The sequence below is a fragment of the Hippocampus comes genome, unplaced genomic scaffold, assembly GCF_001891065.2.
Source record: "Hippocampus comes isolate QL1 unplaced genomic scaffold, H_comes_QL1_v1.1 scaffold142, whole genome shotgun sequence".
NCBI classification, from domain to species: Eukaryota; Metazoa; Chordata; class Actinopteri; order Syngnathiformes; family Syngnathidae; genus Hippocampus; species Hippocampus comes.
In genome coordinates, this window is record NW_017805482.1 from 139,402 (window position 1) to 159,414 (window position 20,013).

The 20,013-nt window shown below is 44.4% G+C and overlaps 1 long non-coding RNA gene across 3 annotated transcripts in view; it reads right to left on the reverse strand.

Moving 5' to 3' along the window:
• Positions 1–1,176: 1,176 nt before the first annotated feature.
• The window catches only part of LOC109519385 (uncharacterized), a 27,690-nt gene continuing 8,853 nt past the window's right edge, over positions 1,177–20,013 (reverse strand). For all 3 annotated transcript variants that reach the window (XR_002168945.1, XR_002168943.1, XR_002168944.1), the window contains exons 3-4: positions 11,708–11,815; positions 1,177–1,265 (exon numbers count right to left, since the gene is read on the reverse strand). This is a non-coding gene — a long non-coding RNA (uncharacterized LOC109519385). The remainder of the gene's footprint in view (positions 1,266–11,707; positions 11,816–20,013) is intronic.

Sequence of the window (20,013 nt, forward strand, 5' to 3'; positions counted from 1 at the left end):
TATTGTTTGGTGTTCAACATCACCAACATGGCAGAAAAGCTACTTTAATGTCATGCTTTCAATTAATGTCTTGAGAAACTTGGCTCAGATTCGGCAATTCCTTTCAGCGAAAAGATTGTCAGTTAACCCCCTCGACGACAAGTAACTGACCGCATTGTGGCTAACCATCATATGTTTAAATTGAGCTCTTGAAAACACTTTGTGTGCTTTACGTGTTATAAAAACATCATTTAAGCACTTCAAGAAAGGAAGTAGTCAGATATTTGACGTCAGCGTCGGACAAAATGCTAGAATTGTAACTGCACCAACATGATGACTGAATGCGACCGTGCATTTGATTGACTCTAATTTGGTTAAGCTGTTTTATGACACTCCCCCTGAAGCTGACTGTCAAACTAAACATCAAAGAGAAACTTTCATGTTTTCTATTTAAAACCACCACGCAAGTTTGCATTCCACTAGCGTAATGCTAACACACTATGCAAAATGCTGTTGACTGGCTAATGAATATCATCAATAGCTACGGTGTGATTGCAATCTAAGCAATGGATATTTGAACGCGAATAGTGCATCGACACACATACAGAAATAATGTAACGATACTCATAGGCATATTTTCTTTATCTTCTGCCAAAATCAACTAATATTGTTGCAGTTTCCTGAGTCTCTTAATTTTTAGTGGCCTTTTTGAAGAGGCTGGAATGGATTTTAAAAATTTATCGATAGATGGACAGGTAGCTAGAGCGATAGATCCAACGTAATTATGGAACTTTGTCATCTTTCATTCAACATGAGGCTAGATAGACATATAGATAAAGTTGGGTTGAGAGGTCACAGGGGCGACGTGATGTTCCATCTGAGTCTATGGTGGTTCTCTTGATAGTGTAGTTCTCTCCCCCCCCCATACACTCACATACAGAATGACACAAGGTCACTGGTGGTGGATATGCTTGTCCCGGGGGGGTGGCGAGGGGACAGCCTATTGATCAAGAGCACTATTATCAGAGCTGAGGCTGTTTGTCATGCTGTCTGCTCTCAGCGGGGGGGCTGTCGTCTCTAATGGGCCGTGGAGGGCGCTCTCCTGCACCCGTCCTTGTCGCCCCCCCCAACACCTTAAACACCATCGATCCCCTGGCCTCCCGTCCTTGTCCTGTGGGTGCCCCACCCCTCTGCCTCTCCCCACTGGCGCATTCTGTCATCGCTGAAAGATGTTCCTCATCGGTGTAACACTTCCGAGGAGCCCCCGTCACCTTGGTAACGACCAACTGGAAACAATGAGATTGCATTGTCGAAGTGAGAAACCAGCACTATACTGTTTACCACGGTGCAGTTTGACATCATTTTGCTTCCAGATAATAGTTACAAATCATCTTTCCCCATTGAAATGAATGGAAATGCCATTAATCTGTTCCAGCCTCCGCAAAGTAACCGATAAAAACACCATAATTTGTTTTTCATGAGGGAAATAGCACTTGACAATATGGTACTTGACAAAAATATGTATTACTAGATTACTTCTGGTGTGCGCAACTGGAGGCAAATCGTAATACAGACAAACGAGTTTCACTCAACTACTTTATGTGACCCAGTAAGCTGCTCTATTGGTTATTTAGGCTGACTGCGGTGTCTACATGTGCTGTTCAAACATCCATTGCTTAGAGCATTAGAACACCGCCATGTAAATGCGACACATTATTCCACCTATGCCTTTTCTACTTATGTGTTATTAACAAGCTAACGCCTTTAATGCAAAATTACAGTATGAGCTTGCTTTTAGTACAAAATGTGTAGTTCTCTTTATGCGTTGTTGACAGTAAATGTCATAGGGAGTGGCATTACACAGCTTTTGAAGTCTCTACTTTGAAGAATTGTTGCTGCTTGTTGTGAAAGTGAGTTGAACGAAGTGCACTGTCACCATACTCTTGAAGAATTGTTGCTGCTTCGAAAGTGAGTTGAACGAAGTGCACTGTCACCATACTCTCCACCTATATAATATACTACATTTGCAAATTGTAAACAAAATTGTTGCTGTTGATGCCCCCCTCAAGTGAATGCCCGGGGTTCCCGCCATATTTCACTCGCTGCAAGTGCCATGAGATTTTTCTGATGTAAAGCCTTGACTCAGCTCATCGTTGACCTCAACGTACACTCTCATGAGATGAGATACAAGAGCGTCCAACGCCACTCTGGGGCCGCGACGGTCAATAGCAGATGCAATGCCGAGCAGGCCTATTAAAAAGAAGCAGTGTATGTCAGGGCCATAAACAAGCCGGAGCGCGCTGCTTATTGAGAGGTCGCGTCGTGCTCACTGGTGTGCGGCCGGCGGGGAAACAAAGTGATGAGGATTTAATGATATCCAGCTTTGAGGCTATTGATAGCAGAGTCAATGGGCTGCACCGTGGGCGTCTCTGTGATACACGGCAGATTAGCGGCTCTGTGCCACATGAAAACGTCAGCGATCAATAGGACACAGGGGAGAATCAATAGCGGTCTGACGACTACTGTGGCTTTTATTTGGTGGATGGCCCCCGCTGTCAGCGTGCTATTAACTGCGCCCATAAAGCATGCACGGCAGCTGTGTCGCACACCCCCTCCTGCAGGCCCGATCATAATGAATATGAATGCTCTGTTCGCTCTCTCATTACACAGCTTTACACCTCGGCAAGCTTGTCTTGCGTGGAATGTGAATGACACCTTTATTGGGCTGAAAAGCAAAAAGCCTCACAGGTGAGAGGAAAATATTCCACGTTTCCTTACGCGGAATGCTTAGAAGCGAGAGGAGTGGGAGGAAGAAGAGATTTAATTGCAGCGTGCGTGGAATCGGCGGAATATTCAAACGCGCCCCCCAAATAGCATAATCACAATTACCTGGCTTGTCACGCTTCATTATAGTCCAGAGATCTTAGATTAATTAGCAATATTGTGCACACTGAGTGAGAGAATTGGACAGTAATTACATTAACCTCCCTATCACACCTTGTCTTTTACAAGACAAGTCTGAGCAATAAAAAGATTGCCGCTGCATACATGATTACACTTATCCTTGACAGTGTCTGCCTTCCAAATTGATCCAATTAGCCATTCGGGGCTAATTTAATTACTCACTCTCTCTAGCTTTCTGTCCTTGCTGCCATAATAATCATAACGCCCGAGATGGTTATCAGTGGGACATGCGTGAAGACAGCATATTTAATCTGATATGAGAAAACATAAATGAGGCGTCGTCCATAGGTGACAAACAAATGTCATCCTGACAAAACCTTGCGAGTATTCCCTAACCGACAAAGTCAAGAATATTCCTCTGCTATATTACACTGCGGTTTCCTATTTGCAGATTCTTTAGCCATGTATGTATTTTTACAGGCAAATCTAAATTCAGAGGCGAGTGTCGTACTACATTGTGCTGCAATTTGCCAGGCAGCTTTAAGATCCACGACAAGAGATGCAAGGCAATGAAGAGCAACCAGAAGAGGCGGAGAAGGTCCCCAACCTTCAACTGAGCTCCACTTCCCGCACCATGGGGACTGTATTCCTGTGGGTGTGGTGTATGCTCTGTTTGTACTTTGTATGCGTTGCTGCTTTGTGCATGTTAAAAGTAGCAGTTGTTGTTTGATGCTTATTTTAGATCGCCCATCTAAGGCGTTTCACATTATGCGTTAGCCTCAAGCTATTTTCACGATGGTATGGTTTAGTTGAACATTTTGGTGTTCCAATTTATCATGTTTTTTAAATTCACGCACTCAACTGTGAGGACAGGTGCGAAGGAATCATTTTTTAAAAGTGTGTTTTAATAATTTGAAACGGGTTCCTTATGTCTCTAAAATACAGATATTCACCAATTACAGGTGGGGCAAGAATGCCCCCCCCCCACCTCCACACCCCAAAAAGGAAAGGGTTGGCTCTAAAAAAGTTTCATTTCAAAGGTGTGAGCTCACTTCCATGGAAGAACATCCCCAGGTGATGAGCACGCACGGTGCAGTTGCTATTAGTCCAAACAGTCCTCGTGCACACACAAGTAATCTCACGCGTTTGGTTGTGAGCGCAGCAGCAGACGAGGCGGGCGCGAAGCAATCTCGCTCACTTTAAGGGATAATAAAGGTTGGAGAGGTGGGAGAAGGAAGCCGACGTGCCGGCAGACACATTTATAATTGGCACGCTCCAAGAGAATGAGAATGAACTTCAGGACTGGCTCATCTTTGTCGCTGTTGAGATGAAACCTGGCTCACAAATGGAGGCAGGACGGAAGGCCGAAAGCTCATTAAAATGACAGCGGCTGCCAGTTTGGGTGCTCGACTATCTGCGGAATGAATTGAAATGGCATGCGGTGGTCACGATGAAAAATATCAGAGAAAGCAGAAAAACACGCCGGACTGAAATATGAAAAGAAAATACTTATAGATGTGTAGTTCAGTGCTGTGCAAGAATTTAGTAATGCATGAGATAGAAACTCTCAAATCAAACGCAGCCAAGGTTACACCATTCAGTGTTGGACTTTTCTATGAAAACATCTCTTATGTCACCCAAAACTTTGCACTTTGAAGTTGAGGTATCAGCACAGCGAGACCTCAGAACAGCGATCTACAAAGGGCTATGTCTAGACTGTAATTCTGACTTTACTGTTTAGTGATAGACTTCAATAAGGCGTAAGAACACGGCGTCAACCCAGAAAAAGAAGACACACCAAGTTACTGTCACAATCAACTGTTTTCTTTCGATTGGTCTATATTTAAGGTCTGAAACGTTTTCCATACAAATATTTGGTGCTAGACTATGGAACAGTGAGACTTATGTCATATCAGGTCTCGTCAACAAAATTCAGGTTTGTAAAACCCCTTTTCATGACGAACAGATCCCTGTAGATGGCGGTGTTGCATCAGCACCGTTTTTGAGTAAAAGATAAAGATTATGGGGTGGATCTCGGCTTTTGTTGTGCCTTAGAGGTTCCATTATACTTACAGTATAACAAAATAGCGTCATGAAGGAAAGTAGTCTCTCTCCAGCAACACTCCTGGGTTTTTAGCGTACATGCGTCACCAGTGGGTGTTGAACCTTTTGGTAGCTTGAGCCAGAGTGTCGGAGCGATTCTGGATAAATAGAGAAAATACGCAGAGAGCTTCTCATCTCTGTGGGTTGAATCTTGCTACATTCAGGCCAAGTTTGATCGCTAATGAGCTGCAACAGAACCACACACATGGTGTTGACAACGGCCTGTGGGAGCGGGCAGGTTTGCTCCACCACTCACCCCCAAGACCCCCCACTCCCCCAACCCCACTCACAGCCTTTGCTCGTTTGGGGGCTTTCCTCAATGTCTCTGTTTGGATCTGACTTGCTCGTGAAGTGAGCGAACAAACAGAGCTTTAATCAGGGAATTGTTTGGCGTGGCGGTGGTGGTGTGGAGGGAGGGGGGTTCTTTTAGCCTGTGATTATAACACCAGATCAATGAGGACTCCTGCTCAGAAGTGTGTAGGCAATAAAACGCAGGCTTTACATCAAATATTCATCGCCAGCTCTCCCAGAGGATCCGGCATCACAGACGAGCGTTGTCTTTTGTTCTATACGCAGCAGATGGAAAACAAAAACAGCAAGCAAACTCCCTGTAAGGACGAGCTGCCCCAAATTGGGCCTTATGTAAGAAAAGTTACAAACTGCGGTAATTATCTACAAAGTGTTTCTTTATGTTCGGAGGAAACATAGGGCCATTCAACAGCGTCAAACACCTCCCAAGGGATGCTGCAAAAATGATGCAATTTTTTTTTTCCTCCACCATAGTTTTCTGTCTGCTGGCAGCGGGACTCAAGTTTTAAATACAAAGAAATTAATTATAGCCTGTAATCATACACGATGGTAGACACTCCACCTGATATATTCAAGATGCTTTCATGTAGTTCATGGAACCAAACATGAATGTTTGGGGAATTTGAAAGGAGGGCTGTGAACTATTAATCAAATTCAAATCGATATCGCAATCTATTAGAACGCAATTGCCAAATCGCAAAGGCTGCAATTTGGGGGGGAAGACACATCATTTTGTGTTTTCAAATGTCAATCTTCATATTTCCCATTCATCTGTAGCTATTTTTCAGAGGCAGCGCTTTAACTTTTTTTTTCTGTTTTAACATCCCAAGATTCACCCCAGTCTGCCCTGCAATGATTTGTCATGACAAAATGTTTAGTCTACACTTCAGGACTCCCGCTAGAGAGCTGAAGCGCGACTCAAGTGTTTTAAGATGCAACATGATGATGAATAATGAATGTATAAACCACCAAAGTGCGCAGCCTCATCCCTCTAAAATTCACTAGCATGATGTACGTAATGCTGTGTAATCAGTGCAAATTCAACAGTTTTTTTGTGAATTGGGAATTTCTCTATTGCGAGACTAATAAAGGTTTTCTTATCTTATCTTTTTTTTTTTTATAAAGATGATTACATGACTCATTACCAAAATGAAGCAAACATTGTTTTTAATACAGCTTGTAAGTCCCCACAGCACTCAAAATGACTGAAAATTGGCAGTGTATAAACTTTCAGTTGATCTTTCACTTGCCACTTGTGGTATACAGTAGTTGTGTTGACATATACAGTATTGAACAAAAGCTGTCTGTCGTAGTACCAAGCCCTACCTGATAGAGGCACCGTGGTGCCAGAGGGTAGACAAAGAAGAAAGAGAAGTAGAAGAAGAAAAGAAAAACATAGACGAAGCTAGGCTAACTTTTAGCTAATCTGGTAACTACACCGCAGTGGCAAATCCACACAAACACTCAACACTCATGAGTCTGATTTGCAGTTGTAAATATTGAACAGGCTTTACAGTTACTGTTTTTCAACCAAATTGGCCAGGGTAAAAAAAAAAAAATCACTCTTAACACTCCCCACACCACAGGATAATGGCTCAGGGTATTTTTAGAGACAATCAATAATAATCTTAAGCGCAAACAAAATGCTAACATTTGCCACTATTGTATGAATTGAATGTATGCGGGTACCTGCCTTGATGAGGCAAGCATGGCGTTTTAAGCATAATAGAGCGTCTTATTTTTACTTCCCTCCTACCTCCTATATTATGTAACTATTTTTTTCCAATGATTTTATGATAAAAATTCAAATCCTTGAAGGTGAAATATAACTTGGACTCTGCTTTATAAATTTTTTGTTGCACACTACACAAAACGTTTTTTGAACGATGGACTTGGTTCCCTTGCTCAAGGACACCCCAACAATGGCCAGAAAGCAGACTAGCATCTCTCCAATAACTGGTTGCCATTTTCATATTTTGCCTACTTGACCCTTGACCCCCGTTTCCATAGTCCAAAGTCCTGACAGATGAACGAATGCCGTCGCACGTAAGCGATACAACTTCATGGCTTTTCTAGCAACTTTCACGTGGTTTAATTGGTTCCACCTACCCTCAAAGGTAGTCAGCCAGGGACGGTAATTATTCAACTATTGTTTATCATTCAAATCCACAGCGCAGCAAACGCATTCTGGTGGATGACAAAGTCAAACGTGAAAAGTTCACTGGGTCACAATTTAATTGCGTCGTTAGCCGGAGAAGCAGAGGGTCTTGGAGCAATTAGTGTCAGTTTTTTAACACATAATAAATTGCGAGTCCTCACATCAGCTTGTGGGAATGCAAACCACTTTAATATATATTTTTTTCAGATTTCACTGTATTTACTTGAAAGTCAAAGCAACAAGTGACATAATTATCTGTCTAATTAAGCCGCCGGAACACCAGCGCAATGCCGGAGCACCTCGGAAACACTGAGCGCGTCGTTCATTAGCATGTGCCATAAGCTTATTAATCATCTGACAGCCAATTAGCACACTGTTACCATTTGCAGTGGGTGTGTAAATAAATTCCTGGGTTAATTTCTTCCTCCGATAATAAAAGGAGCATGATGAAAATGAGCTCTATGTAAATGATGCGTGTCGTTAATTGCACAGCGGCGATAGATGTTTGCCGTGCGCCGGTTTGGTGATGCAACAAATATTTCCCGGGCTGTTAGGGAAATTAAACGTCTCGCTGCTTATTCCCTATAGGACTCAAGCTGCAGTAATGGCATTTACCAGGCCTCGGGCACACTGATAATGACAATGCTGCTTGGCTCGCAGCCCGTGGGAGGCGGATGACAGTCGTCTCAAATATAGACAGCACGGACATGCAAAAAAGGCACACACACTGGCCACAGGAGAAGGGGAAAGCGTGGGCTTTAAGGGCTTTCGGCCGCTGGAAATTAATAATAATTGCCTTCTAATAAGGGCTGTGCCATTAGCAAATTAGCTCTCAGTTGAGAGGCACCACAGTGGAACAGACAGTCACTATCTAATGGGAATCACTTGACCAAAATAAACACGTACGCTGAATCCATTGAAAACAACTGATGACCACACGGCTCTAAACAAATTAGCTGTGTTATGTCTCCCCAAGTAATCTCTTCAAGGCCGCACAGCGTGTTTACTGAACAAGTGAGCGATGCGCGCCTGTCTCTGTATCGTCTTTAAACCTCACCTCGACAACCGTGCGAGCGCCCGCCGCCCGCCATGTTGCGGCGTATTGACGAATGCTTCAAGCTGGTCTTAATCATGCATGTGACAGGGCAGGAAATGGAAGCCGGAGCAGACAGAGTAGATGAATGGAGCGTTTAGGTGAGGTGGCTTCCATAAAACAGCCCGATGTGCAATAACAGGACCGCTGCTGCTGACACGCTCGGACTTTCTGACTGTGCAGCACAAACCCACTCAGCACGGACATCAGGAGAAACACGAGCTTCATCGATGCCAACAACGCATACGTGGCGTGAGTACGGATCCACTTTAAGACCACAAGTATGCGTCTACTGCACACTCATCCACCACAAAATTAGGTACACCGGGAACACCACCCACCGAAAGGCTTCGTAACTAGAGATGTCTTCCAAGCAATCTGGCGTTACGATACAGTATGTGTGTGTGTGTGTGTGTGTGTGTGTGTGTGTGTATGACTTGCACATGGTCTAATCTCAGCAGGCCAGTGAAAGATACATGAGCACTCACTGCACTGCTTTGTTACTTAGCAGCTCAGCAGATGTCACAATACCTTAACCCTTTCGTGCACCAACAGTGATAACCTGTAACCTGATGACAGGATAAGCTGTCCACTATAGTAACTGCTGTACCTATATACCATACGTAGGAATAATTTAATATTTAATATTCGACATTAGAAACAACACTCCTTTAACGATATTGCACGCTGCCTGCACCAAAAAAAAAAAAAACCACATCAATAAAAAGTCACAAGTGATTGTGAAATTAGCTTCAGTCCACTAAGTAGTACACTGGAAGTGGTGTCGATTGGTTTCAAATAGGAGCACAAACAGCAAGTATCGTGTTCGCTCCATAAATGTAATCTATGCTTGCCTATTGGTCCCTTTTTGTCCATTTTAACGATTTGTGTTCTCATACTTGTTCTAATAAGCAGTGATTGTGTTCTTGTAAGCGCATTCAGTTGTCATTTGTCCATGTATAAATGAATGGCTTGCAGTTTATTAGTTGGAGATACCAGAGCGCTAAGTAATAAATACAAACTATATAAAAACATAAATGCAGCTTACCATCACCTACAGGAGTGGAGTACAACAGCCTCAAAATAAACTGGTTCAATTTCCATTACTCTGCTGCTTGCCCCCCGACCACCACCACCAGCCACCCCATCATGTTTTATAAACAGCTGAATAAATTCACAAACATGTCATCTCCAGTTTGTTGACCAAGTTGTTTACTGCTTCATTTTACTCACATGCCATATTTAGTAGTCACTAAGATTTAGTGTATTACGCGACTGCTCTCTCTGGCAAGATGTTTTTTTTTGGCCTTGGCAAAGGTCTGAGTGCCATTCCACTGTTGCTGCAATCTGCTCTGGAGCCAATTTAGCCCCCCAGGACCACAGTGATGCTATCAATTACACATGAGCAAAACAGGCCGGTATTTTTATATCCTCTGTACATTTGGTTCACAAATCAATTAACATTTAGAGGATAGCAATTAAAAACGAGCAAAACCTTCCCAGCATTGTCATCTGCTCCTGAAGAAAAAAATGGCTTAATATAGCAGTAGACTCAAAGGAGCACTTGCCAGGACCCAATCTTTTGCAATCAATAGCAGCAGGCAGGCAATATAGTTTGAAACAAGGAAACGCTGGGAGGGGCTGAGAGAGCAAAGCAGGGAGATGGGTCAATATGAGTGTTTGGGTTTAAGAGCAATGCAGTAGAAAGAGCCTGAAGTGCGGCTGGATATGAGCACCACTTCCTGAGCCGAGGGTCAGCGCGTTTCAAGGAGAGGAGGCGGCCTATCAGAAGGCCTCTTCAAAATCTATGAGAAAAGCTGCGCCATTTAACCTCCAGAGTCAAAGGACAACAGCTAAAGGGCGAGAGGCCGCGGGGAGATGCTGCGGGAGCGCCTCCGGCTGTTATCAGCCGCCCCCGTAGGGACATTGGCAGGCGACTGTGGCATTTCAGGTCAGAGAAGATTCCATTCTCTTGATAACTCTGCGGGCGCTGTCTGTCAAAGTTGATGAAAATTCAAATAGTGCTGCGAGAAGCATGAATAGGGAGGCACTTGCCACCCATCCAACGCAAATGTCACAGCCTCGCTAGCATAACAATGACAAGCAGCAGAGCCGGGCGGCCAAGCTAATGGAGAGCCTTTTTTCCAGTCAGTGAAGCTGTCGCCTCTGTGGGGGCCTGTCAATGTTACAGCCCGGCTTCCTGTGCCAGCAGAGCGAGCTGGCAGAGGACACCGCTTTATCGATCCGTCAGCAATCACACAAACAATTTGGGCTGGAGAAAAAAAACCCTCGCGTTCAAGTACTCAGAGGCGAAGACAAGATCTGATTTCTTTGTGCAGCACAGGAGAGGCTGGAGGAGACGCGACGGTGTCACTGATCTTTACCAGAAGCCTCGAAGTCAAGAGCACGCCGATAACGACTCGTGGCTCCCTGTCGTCATACTTGGACCCCCACCTTGCCCCCCTTATGACCCTGTGGAAACACTTTCTGCACAACTCATCAGCTCCTAGTCCTGAAGCACATGCCGGAGTCATCCGCATGTATCACTTTTGATGACAAGGCCAGACTAGCTCAAAGATCTCTATGAGAAACACAGTGCATATGGAAAATATCCACAGAGCTTCACCTTTTTCACATTTTTTTTAATGTAACTTGTTCCAAAAATCTGGATCTGAAAGTCGGCGCTTGGAATTGAAGCGGATTTATATGGGACAGGAGAGGTGAACCAGTCTCTCTTTTTCGTCAATGGAAGCAACAGCTTCTTGTTTACTTTCAAACTCGGAGCAGACGTGAGCACATTTTGAGCATTACATCTCTGATCCACTGGTGAAAAGACACTTTGATTCTTTCCTCTTTCATCGATAACCACTTCAAACAACAAGGCATATGCTGGAGTATGGTTATGATTGCATGACTGCCCATATCTTGTGTTGTGTTGTGTTATTACCATATTTTGTTATTTTATGTTAACTGTCCTGTAAAGCACTTTGTTACATGTTTTTGTTCTACTAGGTGGCTATTAAAAACCAAACTAACAGACGACAAGGTTTTGTTATGGTTTGCTTGGGAACACCGAAAGATATTTATGCCCTTGTCTATAATGTGATAAACGTTCAGTCACCGCATCGAAACAAACCAAAACAACTGATGAAACAACTCACCATTACACTGAATGCAGTTTTTCAAATCAGTGGGAGCCTTGTGCAGGTTTTTCTCTTCAACGAGTTGACTGGTCTCATCTTGTGTTCCACACTCCACAATTCACTGTGCTGTAAGATGAGAAATTGTAGTCAGGCTCCCAAAAATTAAGCATTTTTGTGTTTCATTCTTTCTATTTAACTTGTCCTTTTTTTTACTCGATGACATTTTGTCGATGGGGGGAGTTATAGGGTCCCTCTAACCTTGGGGTCCGAAGAAAGTCTTCCCATTTTTCCTCCCAGATTGAGTCGGTTGAAGTTAAATGCCCTGTAATTTACACAAAATGACCACTTGAACCTAAGATGGCCGACTTCCTGTTTTATTTTGTGCATGGGTCCTTCAGACATTTTAGTGCTTCCTGTCATGATGGAAATGCCCATGAAAATTCGGTGTCAATCAGTGAAACTGTGGTTTGAGCCGGGAGGCATGACATTTTCAAAGACGTTTTGAGGTTCGAAGACGTTTTGAGGTGTCCTCACTGGCCTGTTTGGGACACTTAAAATGCAGACATTTTCAGTACCTTCAGCCAGACAGACATTTTTAGTCATAACTCAGTATAAATCATCTGTCACTGCAAACGACAACCATAACAAAGCAAAACAGACTGAAAGTGTGCATTATTATCTTTCCATTCGGCGCCTGTATTGAATTTCATTCAATTGTGAAGGCGTAAATGGTGAGTGTATCTTATAAATGGTCTGACAGTGTGAAATATGACCTTGATATGGTATGCTATTCAAATGAACCTGTCGATTTATGGCGTACACAAGCAAACGGAGGTATGATATCCTCGCAGAGGATTGGAGTGGGTTGGTATTCATTGCCTTGCGTCAGTGTAGCAGCGGCGAAGCAGATGTGCACAAGTCTGTGCGGCTTCAATCAAACGGCTCACCATGACGTCTTACAGCTTGCAGCCCGCCACCTGCATCTGCCCCCACCCCGGTCGCCATAGTGACAGAGACGGGGCTAAGTAGGGATGGCTTAACGGCAGCAGAAATGACAGAAGACATTGATTACGTCCACTCTTCATCTGAAACCATAACATGTCCATATGGATGGATGATTACGTATTTCACCGAAAAATCACACATTCAAGTTACCTTGAATGGAAGATTTTTTTATGGACAAAACATGCCGCAGACTATTGTGTAATCACCTTCAATTAGGTGAGTTATAAATGGCTAAACCAAAACATTGAACCCTTATATATTTGTAGCCCTTCCCCTCCGACATGCAGCTTGCTAGCTAGCTATGCCTACACCCCAAAAATGCATTTTCCCTTTGGACAGTCCACTGGCACGGCCGCTTAAGAGTGCGTCGTTGTCAGACGTGAGGGCGCGCATATCACACAGAGACTGGCGGAAGAGCGAGGTAAAGTGTGCAATATTAATTTGCATCCATTTTTCCAGGTTGTAGAAATTATATTTGAGTGAAGTCTGATTTCACAGCCAGTGTGAGGACCGGGGCTTTGGGCTGGTGTCACCACTTTAGAACGCCGCATTGTCGGTCTGCTGTGAGTGTGCGCATATCATGGAGAAGAGGCCGAAGAGTGAGGTAAAAAAAAAAATATATATATATATATATATATATATTAAGTCTGATGTGTCAGGTAGCATCCATTTTTTTTTTCATAGAATTGGTGTTTGATTGACAGCTGAACGGGTCGTGGTTTCAACGCATTCAGCTGAGAGTGGAGAGAAAAGCTTGAATTTTCACGATGATCAGGCCTGGTTCAAATTTGTCAACTTCTCTGTGTTGGTTTAAATTTAGAAGACATTTATTTTCAGTTGACAAGGACCTTAAAAGGTTTTTAAACGGTTTACGTTCTATTTTCATGCTTCTTTTAGGGAACATTAATTACCCTGCACAGTTTTTACGCTAATGACCTTCATTTAACCTTTAAAACACATCGCATAATTTCAGCACTATTTCAATATCAATAGCTGAGTCGAGTTGGGCAATTATCTTTTATCATACGCTGTGCTGTCAGCTAGAGGGAATAATAATAAAAGGTTTCCCCTGCGAGGCGCTGGATACAAAAAAAAAAAAGGTGCTGAAGATGCTATCTAAAGGCATTAATGAATTATTCAATAATGACTACAAGATCTGTCATCACCTAAAAATAAAAAATTTAAAAAAAGCTCTGCTAACACCTGCACCATAAGGGGAGGGGCTGGCGTTCCTCTGAAGATAAACATGACAAATTGGCAGATCATCTGTTCAATTAGGACAGTGGAGCAGGTGTGCCTGCGAGGCCACAACTCGCTGCCGTTAGTGAGCCAAAACAGAGGCATGATGGGAAATACCTTGTTTGTGTGACAGTGATTCACAGCCAGGCACCAGAAGGACACCTCGGGGGAAAAAAAAAAAGACAGGCTATTCCCCTTGGTACTCATTAAAATTCAACTGCAGACGGCGCCCAGCTCCAAACACACCTCTCACCACTACTTTGGTACTGGACCTTACAGGATCATGTCTTATTAATCCATAAAACATAGCGCACTAGTGATTGGATGGAGGCGAGCAGTGGAGCAGCAAAACATGAGACGTGGAAAAGAAAATCTCACATTTGGGTGAGCGAGAGAGCGGGCAGGTGGGGAGGGCTGAGGAGAGTAGGTGTTGGAATAGGGAGGAATGGGTGAGAGGGGGGAGGCGCGTGGCGGGCTGCAAGCAAAGAAACATGTTTTGAAATATTAATCTGTGCGCTTGTGGCCGTGGGGTGGTGCACGTAAAAAAAAAAAAAAAAAAAAAAAAAAAGGCAACCTTTGAAGCCCCGGAACATTCCCAGCATCCGAGAAGCAGGCGGCCATGTCGATGGAGAACAACGGGGGGTGGGTGCCGTGCGCTCCCCTCATATCGGAGAGCCCTCGTCTCCATTCTAGCTCGTACGTGGTGTTGGTGCAGAGCGTATTTAGAGTGCTCGCTTCCCCGGCTCTGACGCAAATGAGATGAGTGTGCTACTGTGGCCTAATCCCTGGTGCCTTGTAAAGACTCAGATAGGAGCACTTACTGCAGCACAAACTATCGTTACGTCTTAATGCAGGAAAAGGCTACTTTCAAGGTTTGGAGTAAGTGACGTGACGAGAGAATATTGTCCTCATGGGACATGTTTGCACTGATCGTTCAGTTTGTTCGAGAAAACCCTGACCTATGCTGTGTTTAGATGGGATGCCAATACATTGGTCACAGTGGGCCAAGAGGAGGTGCAGTGGTTCTTTGCGAGATGAGGAACTGCATTTGAAAAGCAGTCTGCCAGTTGCCATGAGCTAGCGGCTAGTGACTAATGAATAGTCAGGCCATGCCAACTAAATGCCAGTTCCGTGCCGCTGCTTGAGGAGTTAAAATGTAAGCGTCTATACATGGGGCTTGTTGCATGTGTTCAGTGACTCTAAGTGCAGCCTTATCGGATATGTCAATTGAAATTTATATGTAAATATATTTGGAGATAGGCATTCAATGACGATCGGGCACTCGGACCAGCAGTGTAAATTCAGCCTCAGGCAGTATAGCCTCTAGTTTAGCCTTCTATTTTGACGTGTCTGGATACTTTTCATCAGCGATCAGTCCCTCGGTGGTTTCACCCATGATGTGACTAAGCATGCACGAGAACAGCCCCAGCAGCCACAAGCACAGTGCATACCACCCAGCGTGAGGTCAAAAAAAGTGAAGGCTCATTAAACATAAATGAAAGCTCGATTTAGTTGACGAGCTTGATGTGGCGTCCTCGCGTTTCACCGCCGCAAACACATCTGCTATGAAGGCAGTACATTAAAACACTTGGAAAAAATCACACTGGGAAATGTCATCATCATTAAAGTGTATTCAGGCTAAGTATCTTAGATGAATTATGCAGCCCGGATCAAAAGAAGGCAGGAATAACATTGAGAGACTCTTTTTTTTTTTTTCACCACCCTGCTGGGAAACTTAAAATTACCCCACGTCTGGCGATCCGCCACTAATAATAATGATAATTTCCCCCCCCCCCCCCCCCCCCTACTACAAAACCAACCAGCATAACTCGTCCTCTGTCAGTACAAACAGAAGAACACCCCGAGGGCCCGTGGTGGTTTCCTCATCATCTTGTGGAGGTTTTTATTTTTTCTCATTTATTTATTTATTTCCTCATGTGACTCAATGAAGAAGTATGCTAATAAAGACACAGTAGGTGTGGCAGGTGGTTGCAGGTGTAATGGAGCACAGAGGCAAGGCTGCGTTTGCTATGCTGCCCTCTGTAGGCCTCCCGGTGGGGCTGCAATGACACGCCGCCTTGCACACAGCCTGCAGCACAGATTAAAGATGTATGTTTAGGCTAGATCAAATAGAATAGGGAATCTACTTGGATACACAGAGAAAAGCATGCACGATATTTTTTTTTTCAATAAAACTGTACATTCTGTATGCTCGGGGCTTTGTCTGAGCCTGGAGTCGTGCAAGCAGATAACGTCCATCAAGGCGGCCGCCATCAAAAGAAAGAAGCATCCTTAAAAAGCAGAGGTAGTGCTTGTGATTTGTGCATTTTAAGGACAATGGCACCCTTAGGGATTGCCATGAAAGAAGCCGCGAACAAATAATGCCTGTCGATGGATTCTCTTCATGTAAATGAACGTAGAAGAGGAGTGTGGTCCCTTAAGAGATGTCAAAGTGGTTTTTGCAAATGCATAAAAGTGACGCCTGCCACCCTCACTTGTCATGTAAGGGTTCGCAGGAAGGAAATGAGATGGCAAAAAAAAAGAAAAAGCAAAAACTCAGGCGGGAGAATGTGTTCTATGCACCACCGATGACGACAATGTCTGCATGTCCTTCAGGATTTTATGGTAAACACAATAAACAGACAATCCTCCTGAGAGCCGCCAACGCTTCTCTCCTTGTCATCCCTCAGGGAAAGTACTCTTCCGGCACCGGCACAAATACAGCAGGAGCCTATTTCTGTCTTTCTAGGTACAACCTAGGCATTTGATTAATAGACTATAAGCTATCCGGTTGTTTCTAACTTTGAAAAAGGTACTCCAGTGACTTGGACTATTTTTACACGGCATGGATCAGGGTGAGTGAACTCCAAAATCATTTATGGATACAAATCAGATATGAATGGCCCATCTGCCAATGGGACCGCAGTGTAAGCAGACAAATCAGATAGACGGGGGAGGAGTGGTATAGCCATCCATCCGTTTTTATAGTGCGTGTCCTCATTAATAAATATAGATGTATTGTGTATTGTAGGTCGGCATGGTGATCGACTGGTTAGCACATCGGCCTCACATGGGCATGGGCAAATTACCTTTTAAAGGTTTACAATGCTTTGGATATGAAAAATAGGCTCATAAAGATTAGCAGCTAGATGAGGCAATATTTGCAAAATCAAATTCGGAGGACTGAAAAGATTTTTTTGCACGATTGCGCTCTTTAGTTACGATTTGAATGAATGAGCCATTGATCGCAGTATGCAAAATGGCCAATGGTGACAATTGATCACTCTGATTCGCTGTTAGCCAGCGAATCAGAGCATGAGACAGAAGTGAGACTCCAAGTACACAAAAGCAAAGCAACGGCAAAGAAAATGGCGTTATCTCGTAAATTAAGGGCATTGTTCTGTGTATGCGAATTTCATTTCGTTTTATTTGACTGTGGATAGGATGATCAACAACGACGCACGCACGCACGCACGCACACGTGGCCACTCCTCTCTGATGTGTTGTGTCACCTTGGCCACCCCACTGGAAATTTTCTGGCTACGCCCCTGCCCTCAGATACCACCTCATTTTTCATTTGTTTTATAATACTGCCCTGGAAGCGTTTGTCATCCATCCATCCAACCATCCATCCATTTTCTGATCCGCTTATCCTCACGAGGGTCACGGGTTTATTATACAAATATTGACAATAATTATGACTTTACGACTGCGTTCGTGTCGGTTAGTGAGAGACTCCGGCGCGTTCCAGCTTACTCCGTCATAAACCGACGAGCCCCGGTAGACACACTAAACACACTCACAAAGTGGTCGTGCTGCTTTTCAATCAAGCGGGGTCAGTTCGGAGGGTGTGAAGTGCTGCCACATGACACGCCAAAGGGCAATCGGTGAGCGGCATTTGACACACCAGCAGAACTCCGGAGGGATTGCGGGTCCACTCAAGTGTCCATGTTCCTTCTTGCACACACACACACACACACACACACACACACACACACACACACACACACACACACACACACACACACACACACACACACACGGCAAGTGTATAGCACAATGGGGCAGGGGGTGAAAGGTTACATGATGGTGTCCGATTAGACAAAGGCTCCTGCTAGCTCAGCTGGTCACGTGACATGTGATATTCGGCTGTGTGTGCGCGCGCGTGTGTGTGTGTGTGTGTGTGTGTGCGTGTGTGTGTGTGTGTGTGTGTGTGTGCGTGTGTGTGCGTGTGTATGTGTGTGTGTGTGAGTGTCTGTGTGTTCGTGAGGGAGGGATGATTTCACGAATGCCTTCATCATTTAAACGGCTGCGATGTCGCTGAAGCGGCGCATGAATAATTCAGCGAGGGCGCTTCTTCTTCAAACAGACAAATACTACCGGATTACACTTCCACCGAGCGCACGGTAAACACCACAATCAAAACAACGGAATTAATTAGGTAATTAGGGAAACAAAATAAATGTGAAATAATGATAAACTCTTGGGAGAGTACAGCCCCGACACCGTTACAGCATGCAAATATGAGAGAGTGAAGACTTGAGAATATATTAGCAGTTCATAATTTTTTTTTTTTTTACAATGATGAGAGGCGACACTTCATCCTCAGCATGCCAGCACTGCTGAGGAGGAACTTCAAAGGGTATTTGCATGACAAATCTACATGAAGCCAATCAATCACTGCAGATGAATATTCAGAACGGCATAAACAAAGCATGTGCGCCGCGCATTTAATGCTCGCGTGGCTCAACTCGCAGCGCAAACACGGATGCTATTCTTTCACATATCCTGATCATTTCTTGGATTTGACTGGTGACGATATCATAATCTAGCGTGGCGGCAATGTTTGCATATATTGCGCTTCTTTTGACACTGCTGAGTATGGGGGAAAAAAAAAACACAGATGGTGGCTTACATAATTGAAGAATGAGCAGCAATCCAGCTCAAGCATTTATAGTTCATTTGCAGTCGAGAGTTAAGAAGGCATTTATCTCCTCCTCCTTCCAGCTGGAGTATTGCGCCGCTGCTCTATAGCCGATTAAAAGTGTAAGCAAAGAGAATCCGTCTCATCTGGGAGAAATCCGGCCGTGAAGAGCAAGTGACAAAAGGCGTGTGAGGCTACCAAGAATTTTGTTTGCCTGCTGATGTGGAAAGGTCAGGGCTAAACCCGCTGCTAGCAGCAATTAACATCTCACAGCCGGCCGCGGCGCAGCGACGACAGTGAATATCGGCTGGCACAGGGCTCGGGTGAACACTAGCTATCCGTTTCGAGCAATTTTTAAATCTCATTTCCAATTTGCGGCACTCGAAACGGCAGTTGAGAAGCAGATGAGGAGGTGGCGGCATAATGGCGGCTTTTATTGAAAGCCGTGAATGCTCGGAAGGAGGAGAAATTCGTCAGTCTGAAAGAAGAACCATTTAAAAAGTATTACAGCTCAACGGCGGTGACGCAGACGTTTCAAGGACGCTTCCCCACCGAAAAAAAAAAAGTCGAAAAAAAAATTGCGGAAGCACGTGATTTCCTTTCAAGCGCTGGAGAAGCTCTTTTGCCGGCTGGAACAAATGAGCTCTCCAAAATCTGCTAAAGCAGTTTCATCAGCAGCAGCAGCAGCAGCGGCGGGGACAGTGTGTGATGCACCGGAGTGCTGATAGTGTGCAGCCTCATCCAGCCACAGTTACATGACATGTGGGATGAGTAAGAACATGAAAAACAAGCCTTGATGCCCGGGCAAAGCAGTAGGGGCCAGAAAAATGAGGATCCCCGGCCTTTGAATGAGCTCAGATTTATAAGCCAGTCTCGTCTAAACTGCTGGGACTAACCGTGTTGGCCATCAGTGCAGAAGAAAGCCCCGCAGACAGCATTAAAGGCTTTACAAAACAGGCTGCAATACAGCGGCGCTATCAAAGGACCGCAGGGACGCATCTCCCCCCCACACACCCCCCAAACCCTCCACCCCCGCCCGTGTTGGCGCAAAGCAAAACACATCACTAATAAATGAACATGAGATACAAAGAGAAAGGAAAATGCGGGACAAAAAGAGAGAAGCGTTTGGTGGGGAAAGTCAAATGGAATAGCGAAT